Source organism: Equus przewalskii, chromosome 19 (assembly GCF_037783145.1).
Source record: "Equus przewalskii isolate Varuska chromosome 19, EquPr2, whole genome shotgun sequence".
Taxonomy (NCBI): domain Eukaryota; kingdom Metazoa; phylum Chordata; class Mammalia; order Perissodactyla; family Equidae; genus Equus; species Equus przewalskii.
Genome location: NC_091849.1, coordinates 2413092 through 2425117, shown reverse-complemented (window position 1 = coordinate 2425117; position 12026 = coordinate 2413092). Strand labels below are relative to the sequence as shown.

General features: G+C 55.6%; 1 long non-coding RNA gene across 1 annotated transcript; it reads right to left on the bottom strand.

Moving 5' to 3' along the window:
* Positions 1 to 753: 753 nt before the first annotated feature.
* On the bottom strand, positions 754 to 7959 carry LOC139077205 (uncharacterized). The gene is made up of 2 exons (XR_011529525.1): positions 7843 to 7959; positions 754 to 3287 (listed from the first exon to the last, which is right to left on the bottom strand). It is a non-coding gene; the product is annotated as an uncharacterized lncRNA (long non-coding RNA).
* Between the last annotated feature and the right edge of the window lie 4067 nt (positions 7960 to 12026).

Genomic DNA, 12026 nt, shown 5'->3' with positions numbered 1-12026 from the left:
CCAGTTTCCCCCACCTGGAGGTTCTCCTTTCTTGAGCTGGGTTACAAAGGGCACGGTTTTAAGGGCTCAGTCACAGCCGTGCTCTGTTCCCGGTGGGGAAAGAGTTGTCAGCCCTACCTCGCCGTCCCCGTGACCACTCCCCAGCAGAAATAAGGGAGGGGGATGTGGGCCCATGCCGGGAGCTTCCGGCGGTGGTTCGCCCAGGTAGGCTGCACCTGCCCTACTGCGAGCCGCCCTGCTGCTCGGCCCCCCTTGGCGGCCGAAGGGTGCTTGCGCGTGGGCTGCTGGAGCCTGGAGGTTTCCCCGCGGTCCCCTTCGGGGAGCGTGCCGGGTCCCTCCTGTTCGCCGACCCGACCGCCCCCTCTTGTCAGCTCTGGCACGTTTCGGCTCAGAGGAGGGGTCAGGCTGCGGGCTCAGGGACATTAGCAGGTGTGATGACAAGCAGCAAATACGTCCCAGGCCACCTCCATCTCCACACGCGCGTGGCTGCCGGCTCGCAGAGATAACGGGTGTGTTTGGGGGCAACGTTCAGAATCGCACCTGCAGGGCGGCCCAAGGATTCTGAGACAGTAAGCACAGAAGGCGTATCCTCGTACAGACGCCTGAGATTTGGCGTATCTGGGCGACTGGAAGGGATGGGAAGAAGAGCAGTGAGAGGGGAAGAAAAGAAGGAGCAGGAAAGAGATGGGCCTCCCTCCGCCAGCAGCGCGATTGTGCATTTCGGCCACTCTAGAAAAGACCCTGCTGCAGATGGAACCGTAGACCCTTTACCAGAAGCGGGGGGAGCTGGCGGGTTTAGGATGCTGTGAAGAAGAGTAGCGGCCGCATTTAGCACCTCCAATGCCCCGATTTCTGACAATCTTCTACTGCAAGGACGCGTTAGGGGCCCCTTTTGGCTTCCTCACTCCGCACACAAATGTTAATTGCAGCTTCAGTTGTAAGATGGCAAGGGCGCTGACTTGTGTAGCAGGCACAGCTCTGTGTCACTTGAACATTCAAAACATGTTGTATTTCAGAATGCATATTTACGTGGAGAGAAGCAGACCTGCTCCTTATGGAAGTGGCTTGGGGGCTGCCCGGAAGTTCCCAGTCCTGAGGCAGCTGCCTCCTGGCCTGCTGTGCGCTTGGGTCACTTGACACTCCTTTTCCAGGGTGTTCAGCAAGGCTGTCACTGGCCGGTTGAATGAAACACTTGATTTATCAGCAGGAGGCTCAGTCCTTGGTGGGTCCTAAACACTTGTAGGGGGATGGGGAGGAGAAGCCCCACGACTTGAACAATGACTTCGCGTCCAGCCCTCAGCCCTGCACCCTGACTTAACCAGCCCCTGTGGCCCAGGCTTCACGGGCCGCCCAGGCCAGGCTGCAGCCTGGAGGCCAGTTAAGTAAGTGGTCTTCCTAAACACCTCAGCGTTTGGTGAATTCGGCCTTTAAGTGCGCTTCCTCTGCTCAAGGAGCGGAGACGAACGCAGCGGCAGTGGCTCAGTTTGTCCCTGTGTGGGAAATGCCGGCGGCCCGGGTTTTGCGATCCACAGTGGTGCTCGGCGTCTCCCCCAGGTCGCCGTGGGGCTCTCCCCTCGCTCCCTTGCGAGTCAGCCCAGGGAAGGGCAAACAGCTTGTTATGTAAATCGCAAATCGAACAGCGGTGGTGTTCCGGGCTCCCGCTTCGGGTGCGAAAGTTGCTGCTGTGAAATTGGGATCTGGCATGCGAAATGAAAGGAGGGGTGCCGTTTTACAAAGATCAACTTTCCACTGCTTTGCCTCTGGATATTAGCCAGGAAAAGATTCGCATTTGTGTTTTATAAGCTTACTCGGAAGCAAACCTCCAGTAAACGGCTTGATTGTATTCCAAGTACTTTACTTATTTTCTTATTGTTGTTAGTGGTGGTGTTTGAACAGTAAGGCGCAGAAATGAAGGCTTTGGGGGAATGGGTTACAGTTTTTATTTTCGGGCTGCAGTTTTTGATGTCCCTTTTGCTGCTCCACGGGGTGGTTCAGTCATCTGTCTTCCCCACAGCTCTTAACTCAGTCGGCAGAAATGCCCCGCAGGAAACCTCTGCCTCTTTCCTGACACCTCCAGTCCCTGCAGCCTGAAGGTCCCGGAGGCGACAGCGGTAATGGATGCTCGGTGGACTGTCGCTCGGCCCTCCCCGCCCCCACCCCCTCCCTGACCCGTCAGGCGGGGTTACAATTCCTGGGGCCCACCGAAGGGTTCTTAGCTCTGGGGAGGGGGCGTGACGTCACAGCGATCTTTAAAACAAGGCCTCCCGGGTCGCAGCGGTAGAAAAGCACCGGGAAGGGAGATGTGGCGAGCCCTCCAGGAAATGCCCGGATTCGGGAACGCGGTGACACCGCAGGAATGTGTGTGTGTGGGGGGAGGAGATGGTGCCTAACTCAGGTCACCAGGAGCCAGAGGAGTTTTTCCTTCTCTTTTTCCAAGTCAAGTAAAGGGATTAGTGGACGAGGCGGGCCCCCCCCCCCCCCCCCGAGTCCGGGAAATGATTCTCGAGGGGCGTGAGCCCAGCCCGGGGTGCACAGCTTGCCCCGGGTCAGAGACCCCCCCCCCCCCCGCGAACTTTCCCGCGTCCTCCTCAGCCCCGGCCAGCCGAATCGCCCCTGCGCCTTGCCCAGACCCCTCCCCGCCCGCTGTTCCGGCTTATTCACTCCCTTGGCTCCGGCTTGTGCCCAGGAAGCCGGCCCGTCGGGGCAGGACCCCCGAGTGCCGGCTCCGGGGTCCCCGCCGGGCCGAGGGGCTGCGGGGGAAAGGACAGGTAGGCTTAGAAGACGCGGGAAGAGGCTTCTCCTAGTGCAGCGACCCGGGGGCTCTGCACGCCCAGGAGGCAGCTGCACCTCCGCGGCCGTCTTACCGTCTTCCCCTTCGCCGCCGGGAGACCGAGGGGAAGATTAAGGCAATTATCCCAACCATGCGACTTGAACACACTCCCCACTAGACCGAAATCACCAAAAATTGGAGCGAAGTCCGTTTGGGGGGGGTGTCTTTGAGCTATTTAGATAATTGTCGTAGTTCTCCATCTGGGGCCGTTTGCGTAGACCAGAAGCCCGGGGTAGGTGAGGATATCCTGGTGTCAGTAACCGCTATTCGTTATCAAACCGTCAGCTCGGCAGGTAACGTTTGTCACTGGTGTGACTTTTCAGGGAGGGAGGAGGCTGGCCCGAGCGTCTGGGTGGCCGCGACGCCGGGCGATCCATTTCCATCTTCCGTCTCAGTTGAGGGGTCTCCGAGGAGAGGTTCTGTTCATTCAGCCCCCTCCTTAGTAGAAAAATAATTCCTACAATAAATGAAAAGAGCGTTTGTTTTTCGATTGTGCTTTAAAGACAAAGTGACCTACAGTGCCTGTCCACACGATTAAACCAGTCGGATAGTTGCCCTCCTGGGGGCAGCCCTCCACACGGGGAGTTTACGGGATGGGGTAATTTAACGTCGTCCCCCAAGTCCCCAGGATGGGCCGCCCCGCTGATTACTCACACGGCAGAGAGCGCGCCAGCACCTGCTCGCGGCCACCCCTCGGGGCGGCCCAGCTGTGCCCCTCTGCGGGAAAGCCCCCGTCTCCCCGAGAGCGGCAAGAAAAGGCCACAGGGCCTGCGGGAAGTGCATCTTTGAGCTTAGTGCCTGGCAGAGGTAGATGGAGATCAAAACTGTCACCTTTCATTAACAATCCAGGACAAGAATAACACTTCTAAAGGGGTGGCTCATCGGAAAGGACAAGTTGTGTGCGTGCGTGCCCACGGGCGCCTCCGTTTCTCCTCATCCAGGCCCCCAGCGACTCGGGGCAGACGCTGCACGCGGGGCCTGGAGGGGTAGAGGCCCCGCCGCCTCCCAGCTTCGCGACCTGGGCTCCTGTGGGGCGCGCTCTGCGCGGGCCGCGGCGGTCCTCGGGGCGCAGCGACGGCGGGCTGCGGGCGGGCGGCGGCCGCCAGAGGACAGCGGGCGGAGGCGCCTTCCCGGGGCCGGAGCGGAAGGCGCGCTCCAGCGCGGACGCGCCGTGGCTGCGGGTGTTTGAGAAAAGGCTTTGATGGGCGGACAGACCCACGGACAGTTCGGAACGGCGGGCGGGGTGGCGGCGCCTGCACCTTGCTGGCGGCTGGGCCTGTGTCCTGCAGGCGGCGGGCGCTGCCCGGCTCTCCCGCCCCGCCCGGCGGCGGACCCAAGCGCCAGGGCTGCCGCCGGTCTGTCCTCCCTCCCGAAAGCGACGCTCGCAGAGCCCGAGTCTCGACGCCCCCGGCCCCTTCGCGGGCCCGAGCTCCGAGACGTTGCTCCCACGGCCCTCCGCCAGCCCGGGGCCTCCCAGCGCGCGGACGCCCGGCGGGGCCTGGCGGGCGCAAGGCGCGGTCAGCCTCGTCGCCCGGGCCTGGGGCGGGCAGCCGGAGCCGGCCGTCTGCCCCTCTCAGGGCGGGGACGAGGCCGGCACCGGGCGCGGGGCAGCAGGCCTCCCTCCCGAGGGCGGCTCGGCTGGAAGCGGTGGCCCGCTGGCCGGCGCCCCTGCCGCCCTCCGCCGGCTTCCCGCCTCTTCTCCGCGAGCGCAGGGCAGAGAAGAAGGGAGGTGCGGGAAGTTCCGAGGCCGCTGAGCAGGCCGGGGCTGGGCCCGAGTGCTGCGGGTCGCAGGCCCCCGCCAGTCCCACGCTCGGCGGCAAGGGCCCACCTGCCGCTCCGGGCTCCGGCCGGCCCTGGGCACCGCGCGTGCTCCGAGCGCCCCCTGCCGACCGCGGCCGGAGGCCCCACCGCCCCGCTCAGGCCGGAGCCTAGCCTGGGGAAGGGGCTCCTGAGGAAGGGGTCCCCCTGGGGGCGGTCACGCCGCTGGAGGGGGACCTCGCAGGGCCTGGCTCCTTGTTTTCGCAGCCTGCAACCTACCCAGGGTCCAGGCAAGAATAGTCTGTTTGTGAAGTCCCATGGGGACACCGACTCGGACTCGCAGGCACAGACCAGGGACGCTTTTTGTTCCTGGAGCCCGAGGTGACCTAGTACGAGGCTTGCAGCCACCGGCTACATTCCTTCCAGGCGGCCTCTTTTAATTGATGTGCACGGTACGCAAAAAGCAAGGCCGCTTCATCAAGTGAGTTACATTCTGGGAGATGCCAAGGAATGTATTTACTGGCAGCCAGGTTTGCCAATAAAAGTTGCAAACGAAGACCGCTGGTTTCCAGGAAAATGTACTTCTGTTTTTTAACCACTCTTTAGTCTTAATTATGAAAAACTGAGCCTCCAAAGAACCAGTTTAGGGAACAGGACTAGTGAGTGGCAGCGATGGTGGCTCCTAGTGCGGTCTCACACCCCCACACGCATTTACACACTCTGCAAACAACCACGACAGCACAGCCCATGCACACTGCAGCTCTACCCACGCAGACTGGCCAATGTTTACATACACAGTAGACACAGACACACGGCTAGACGCCGGCGCACAGAGAGGTATGCATTCGGATTAGTGCTATTTAGTTTGGAAGCGAAGATATAAGAAAAGATAAACTAAGGCAAATGGAGAGCAAATTTCCACAGCATATTAACTAGAAATAAATGTATGAAAGGAAAGGAGGCACTTGCTCCATCGTGTTTAGCTCTGGTTGCCCTGGTATTTTTTAAGGCCACTGGTTGACTGGGGTTAAAGTATAAATTAAGGGCAACAGACAAACCAACCCAGAATTTACTCTGACTGAAGTCCCCTTTTGCTTGGGGTCACAAAAACTCCAGCTGGAATGAGAGACTCTCTCCACTCACCAAATGGGGCAGCTCTTTGTTCCACCCAGAGCTCCACTCCTCCTCCAGACACTTGGTTTGGGGCAGAGCGTGAATGGGAATGAAGGGTGAATTTGTCTGGTGTGACAGCTGTCTGTTCTCAATCACAGACCCCTAACCAACAATAATAAGATGCACGGAGCACTATGTTGTCATTCTGCCCAGTGCTTTAAGTAATCATTTCGTCTGATCCTCACAAGGAGCCCATGTGGATTCTCTCACCTGCATCTTACACACGAGGACACGGAGTCTTAAAGAGAGCACGTAACTTGCCCAAGAACACAGCCCTTACAGTTTTACTTTGCTGTGTCTCATTGGATCTGAGATGTCATTTATGATAAAGTACATCACTTGTGTGCCACTAAGAGAAGAGAAAAACTATGAAACATCTTCAGTGGTAAGTCTTATCTCTATTTCAGATGTTAAAATGTGTATTTCAGATCAATGATACATTGACTAATCCATTTAATCAACAAATATATGGAGGCTTTCCTTGTGTTCAGCATTATTCTAGCAGCTAGACATATAACAGAATATCCTTTGCTGGACATCTTTATGAAGGTAAATATTAATAACTGTGGGGGAAAATATCCATCCACATGAGTGCTTGGATCTGCTGCATTTGTATAAATACACTTGTCTTGCACTGGGCTGGTGTATCTGCACACATATGTTCTAGAAGTGCTCACAGTAGTGATCTGAGGGGGAAACCGGAAAAGTACACGCACAGAAAAGTGCGGTATATTTGGGCACCACATTTCTATATAAAGTAATAAGGGTCCTGCTGGCTGATGCATTTGCTCTCATCTTCGATGCTCTCTGAGGGCTCCTCTCCTGGCTTTCCCTTCCATTCAGTTGTCCCAAGGAAGATTCTCCAGGAAACAGGCAGATGGAAGAAGGGAGGATCTTTCCTGCCCCCTCCCCCATTGGGCCCGCCCTTAACCTCAGCCCAGGCCCCTGCTTTCAGAGCAACCAGCCAGACAGGACCTTGCAGGCTAGGAAAGCTCAGGACATTGAGAGGAGACCCAAGCATTTCCGCTCTGTTCTCCTCACAAGATTCAGGAGGACGGAGGCTGGGGGAGGCGCTGGGGAGCAGAAGCTGAGTTCAGGCCTGGCTAACCTCCAGGACCCGGTGAGGAGACTGGCCTTCATCACAGTCATGCCATTCACATCACAGAGAGAGAAACTGAGGCTCATGGAAGAGAGTTGGTCCCAGGTTACCTCTTCTTAAGCGGTGGAGACAGGCCTCCCACCGAGGATTGGCAAAGTCCAGTCCAGCCTTCCCCAGCGCATCACCCTGGCTCCTCAGCCTGAAGTCCCACCAAGGCCCTGGTGTCTAAGCAGTGGAGGCCGCTGGCAAGTGGAGGCGGGGGACGCGGGGGGGGGGGGGCGGCATTCGAGCAAGGGAGGCCAGAGAGGTGGATGGAGAGAAGACGAATGGAGGCCTTTTTCCCTTTCCAGGACTACCTCCCCACCCAACTGGGACTTGGTCTGGGCCTGGCAGATTGACACGAAGGCCAATAGTGAGGTAGGAAGAGGGTCACCTCTGGGTGCCGAGCCAGAGGCGGCCCTAAGACCTCAACCAGGCCTGGGGAAGGGGGACACCGCCTCTCGGGAGCCTCTCCGGGAGCAAGGGGCTCTTCTTGCCCAAGGTGTCCTGGAGCCCCCAGTGGTGCCCACGGGCCCCTCTGCACCCGGATTTCCCGCGTCTTCCCGGGAAGAGCCAGGCGCGCCCAGCCCTGCCGAGTGTGTCCCCGCAGCTGGTGGCCGCAACAGGCGGTGGGCACCGCGGGCCAGACTCCCCTGGGGCCGCCCCACCCCCGCCCGCCACAGCGACAGTCTGCGCCGGTCCTGCTGCTCTTCGAGCCCAGCCAGCGTGGGCGCGCGCTCTCCCTTTGTCTCCCCGCGGCGCGGAGGAAGGCGCTCTTAGAGGCCGGGCTGTCGTGTTCACACAGGCGCGCACGGAATCCCGAAGCAGGGCCTGTGTTTAGTCTGTCTCGCTGACGTCCTTCCCGAACAGATGGGAAGAGGAAACGATTCTCTTAGCCGTTTTTTCCCTGCACGGTACCCCGGCCCATCCATCATTTTCTCACCTAGCGTCCCCGGACGGCGACGTCTGCCCGCCTGCCGCACCGCAGCGAGTCCGGGCCGCCGCCGCCGCGCTGCCGTCCTCCTGCGACGCGAAGCTGACGTTCCTGGACATGCCTGTGATGAAACGGGCTCCAGATTAGATAAGGCTAAATTACACTTTTATAAGGTGCCAGGATCGTCTTAGGAGACATTCTCTTTTTATTTGTGAGTGTGTGCCTGTAGTAATAGTTTGTTTTTATACTTCTCTCTCTTCTAAAGTAGACAACATATTCACACACTGGGACTTCCTGGGAGCGGACCCCTCACTGCCCAAAGCGGGGAAGATCAGTCCCTGGCCAAGAAAGAGCAAATCGCTCCAAGTTGCTGACTTCTGGGAACCGGCCCAGTCAGCCAGGCAGAGCTGTTTGGCTTTTGTGTGTGGTATTCCACGTGGTGCCTGTGCCATCTGAAGAAACACCCATAGTAGTTTTCATTGTTTGCCTTTATGAGTATGTGCTATCAAAGATTATTTGTTAGGTGTATTTGTTTTAGTAAGGAACGCGGCCAAAGGCGGGCAGACGTGCCACTGGGAAAATGTTTTGGCAGGAGCCGGCAGGGGTTTTACATAATAGGAAAACAAAGGGCTCCACCCACCTCACGTCCAGGCAAACACAGTCACAGATTTTGTTTAACATCGGTCACATTGTCTACTGTCTGCTGGAAGTGGGTTAGTTTTCTAGTAAACATCGCTGTCATCGATGTCAACTGTTTTTTCTGGAATGGGCTCAGACTTAGATTGTGACGCTGTGTCCATGTTAGTTCATCTTTGGATATTTTAAAAGAGGGCTAATGCAGTGCAATAACACTTCCTTTTATTTTAAAATAAATTTTGAAAAAATGTGTTTCATATTTCTTCTTAGTATGGCAAGTTTTGAATCTCCCTTAATTATGCATGAAAAGGAGTAAAATAAACAAAGTTTTTTTTTTTACTCTTTCCCTTCTCTTGCTGGTCTGTCCGTCAGCTTTCCGGATGATATCTACACAGATTTGCCGATTTCAGGGAGAGTCAATTATCAGAAGGGGTTCACAGTCTGTTGTAAGTTTCATAAAAGGAGAGTTCTACTTTTTCTGACTATGCCAAACATTTTCCAAGTGGGTATTTAGAACCCAGAAAGCGTCCCCTAGCAGATGAGAGTAATATTAAATACAGGTCAAGTGTTGGATTCAAACTTCTTGGCAATGTCCCTTTAAAAACAAATTTCTCTGATATGCCTAGATCTGCTTTTCCAATATTAGCATAACTTTCAGTTTTATCCACCAGACAAACAAATATTGTGCGTCTACATTAGGTGGAAAAAGAAAATGATGGGTATATAACTTGTTCTTTCTCTTATGAAAAGTTTGCGTTTTGAATAGTTCACTCTATGAATGTCTTGATAGATTCAATTACCCCCCCCCCCAACTGTGCCCCATTTCTGGCCATTTACTATCATGTTTAAAATTTGAAGTTAACTGCGTGTGGGGCATGGGAGGAGAGAACAGAGGTGAGGTCAGAAGAGAGATGAAACAAGAGGACAAGTTTGATGGGTTTTTTCTTGATACCACTTTCTCTTAGAAAGCATGAGACTGCAGTTAATAATTCTCTCCTATTTTGAGGGGCTTATTAATGATCATATGGGGCAAAGAGGCTGCAGGGAGGGCCCCTTGTTCTCCTGGCTGATGATTCAGTCTCAGACCCCACGGGGATCCCCTAGAGCTGTGCGGGGAGACCTGGGGAGGGCCGGCTGGAGAGAGATATGTGTGTGTGTGTGTGTGTTATATATATAATTTTTTCCCCTGGGAGGGGTGTTGGGTTATTTTTGTTCAAGCATGCCTTTTTTTTTTTTTTTTTTTTTAAGATACACGAACGCTCCAACACTTCAGTGCAAATTGCTTCTATAGCATCCATTTTCCTCCACTAGAGACACCGTGTCCCTGGGGAGGGGAAGGCAAATGGGGGGGGGGGGGGGGGCGTGGCGAAGCGAAGGCCACAGATGGAGCGAGAAAAGCGCTGGAGAGATCCGCACTCCTTCACTCCTTTCCTACAGCAGGTCCATGTTGGGGGGCCCTGCAACATCATTCCTGGCATTGGAAGCCATGGAATGGAGTGTCCCAAAGGTGGAGGACTACGAGAAGCCAAGCCTCTTGTCAGGAGCAGAAGAGAATCAGAGGGTAGGGAGGTCTCTGCGCTGCGCTGCCATGCCCAACGCCGGCGCGCAAATCTCCACGCCTGACGTAAGGCGTTGCTCCTACCAGCGTTTAGGAACCCCCTGGGGGCCTTCTTGTAGAGGCCACCGGAGGCGGGGAAGCATGCGTGAAAGGCAGTCCTGGGGCGGGGAAGCCGCCGCACGTCTGCTGGGCCAGCAGGAGCCCCACCGGCCTCGCCTGCCCTTTCCTGGGGGCGGGGTCCCACTGGAGGAGGGTCACCGGTGCCTTCCTTGGCTGGCCCGGCGCTGGCGCTCGCTGCCCTCACCCTCTCTCTGCGCCGAGTTGTGGGTGTTCTCCGTGAATACTTTCCACCTCTTTGCCGAGTTACGAGTTACATGTCTGCTTGGTCCAATTTCTGCCCACATTCGGTATGCACCATGAAAGGCCATTTTTCTTTTTGAAGCGGATCCAAAATAATACACATGATGAAGTGCAGGCAGAATGCCTGTGGAAAAAACTAACTTCTCCCAATTATTTCAATGGAACGAAATGGTTGGGCGCTGCAAGCAGAATCCGACAGAGAAATGAAACCTTCCCCCATTTCAGGTCGAGGCGTCACCCCAGAGGGTAGCCAAGGGGACTCTGCTGGCCCAGAGCCCAGAGCAGCAGGCCGGCCCCGCCAGGCCAGGCGCTCCGAGCAGGCACAGGACGTCAAGCAAGAGGTGCCCAGTGGTGCCTCAGTTTGCCTTGCTTCCAAGGCAGAGAATAATGCCTGCCTCTTACTTAACTTAAAAGAGGGGGCCAGCTAGGTGGCACAGGGGTTAAGTTCCCACGTTCTGCTTCGGTGGCCCTGGGTTCGCCGGTTTGGATCCCGGGTGTGGACCTAAGCACTACTTGACAAGCCATGCTGTGGTAGGCGTCCCACATATAAAGCAGAGGAAGATGGGCATGGATGTTAGCTCAGGGCCAGTCTTCCTCAGCAAAAAAGAGGAGGATTGGCAGCAGATGTTAGCTCAGGGCTAATCTTCCTCAAAAAAAAAAAAAAAGTTAAAAGAGGGATTTTTATGAGATGATCTCAATGGAGAACTTTTGGAATGCCTTTCAGAAAAGAAACTGTGTAAATACAGGAAATTAAAGACCGAAGATTATAAATAGTAAATGGAAGAGGGTGCTCGTGCTCTGAAGTTCCAGTGCCTGTCGCTGGAGTTTCCTGTTTCTGCCCTGGCCTGCACACGCCGACGGGAGTTGTGTGTTCCAGTCTGATTCTGCTGAGAAAGGAGGCTGCAACTCAAGAGCCCGGAGCATGGCCCCGCGGGGAGGCCGGTCAAGGGCAGAGCCGCGGAGGGAGCCCCTGCATCAGAGCCTCGCTGCCCCGCGCGGCCGCGGGGGTCTGTGTGAACCCGCTCTCTGAGCTTAGCAGAAATCCTGTTACAGCGCGCTATGGAGGGAGCTATAAAGTCTAGGCGAAACGTCCTTTATGTATTGCAGTAGATATTTCGATTTGTAAATATACATGGATTACACAGTCTACTGCAGTGTAAGTTGGGTGTTAAACACAACTGAGGTTTTTAACAGTGCAAACTTTGAAGCAAAAACTTGGAAGAAACTCTTGGAGGCTAATAAATGTCCGTCAAAGAGAACATCAACTTAATGGAATCACGAAAAATCGTAATTAGGAGGCCCTTGCAGAGTAGGAAATGGCGAACCACTCACGAGTCCTGTGGACAGAGAATGTCAAAGAAAAGGCAAAATGAAAGTGGCCGTTAGGGTAGTGGGGTGACGCCTCCTTCCATCTAACCATTTCTTTCATGTATGGTTAGATAAGTGTTTAAATTTTAAAGTGGGAAAATGGAATTTGGAAAAGCATTGTTTGCATTTGAGATATCCAATTACATCAAGAGGCCTGGAAATTCACCCCCCGCCCCCCCCCCCCAAGAGGTTTAGGGCGGGCAGAGGGCCTCACGGGGAGGTCCGGGTGTTGGTGGGGGAAGGAGAGGTGTAAATGGCCCCAAGTAATTTG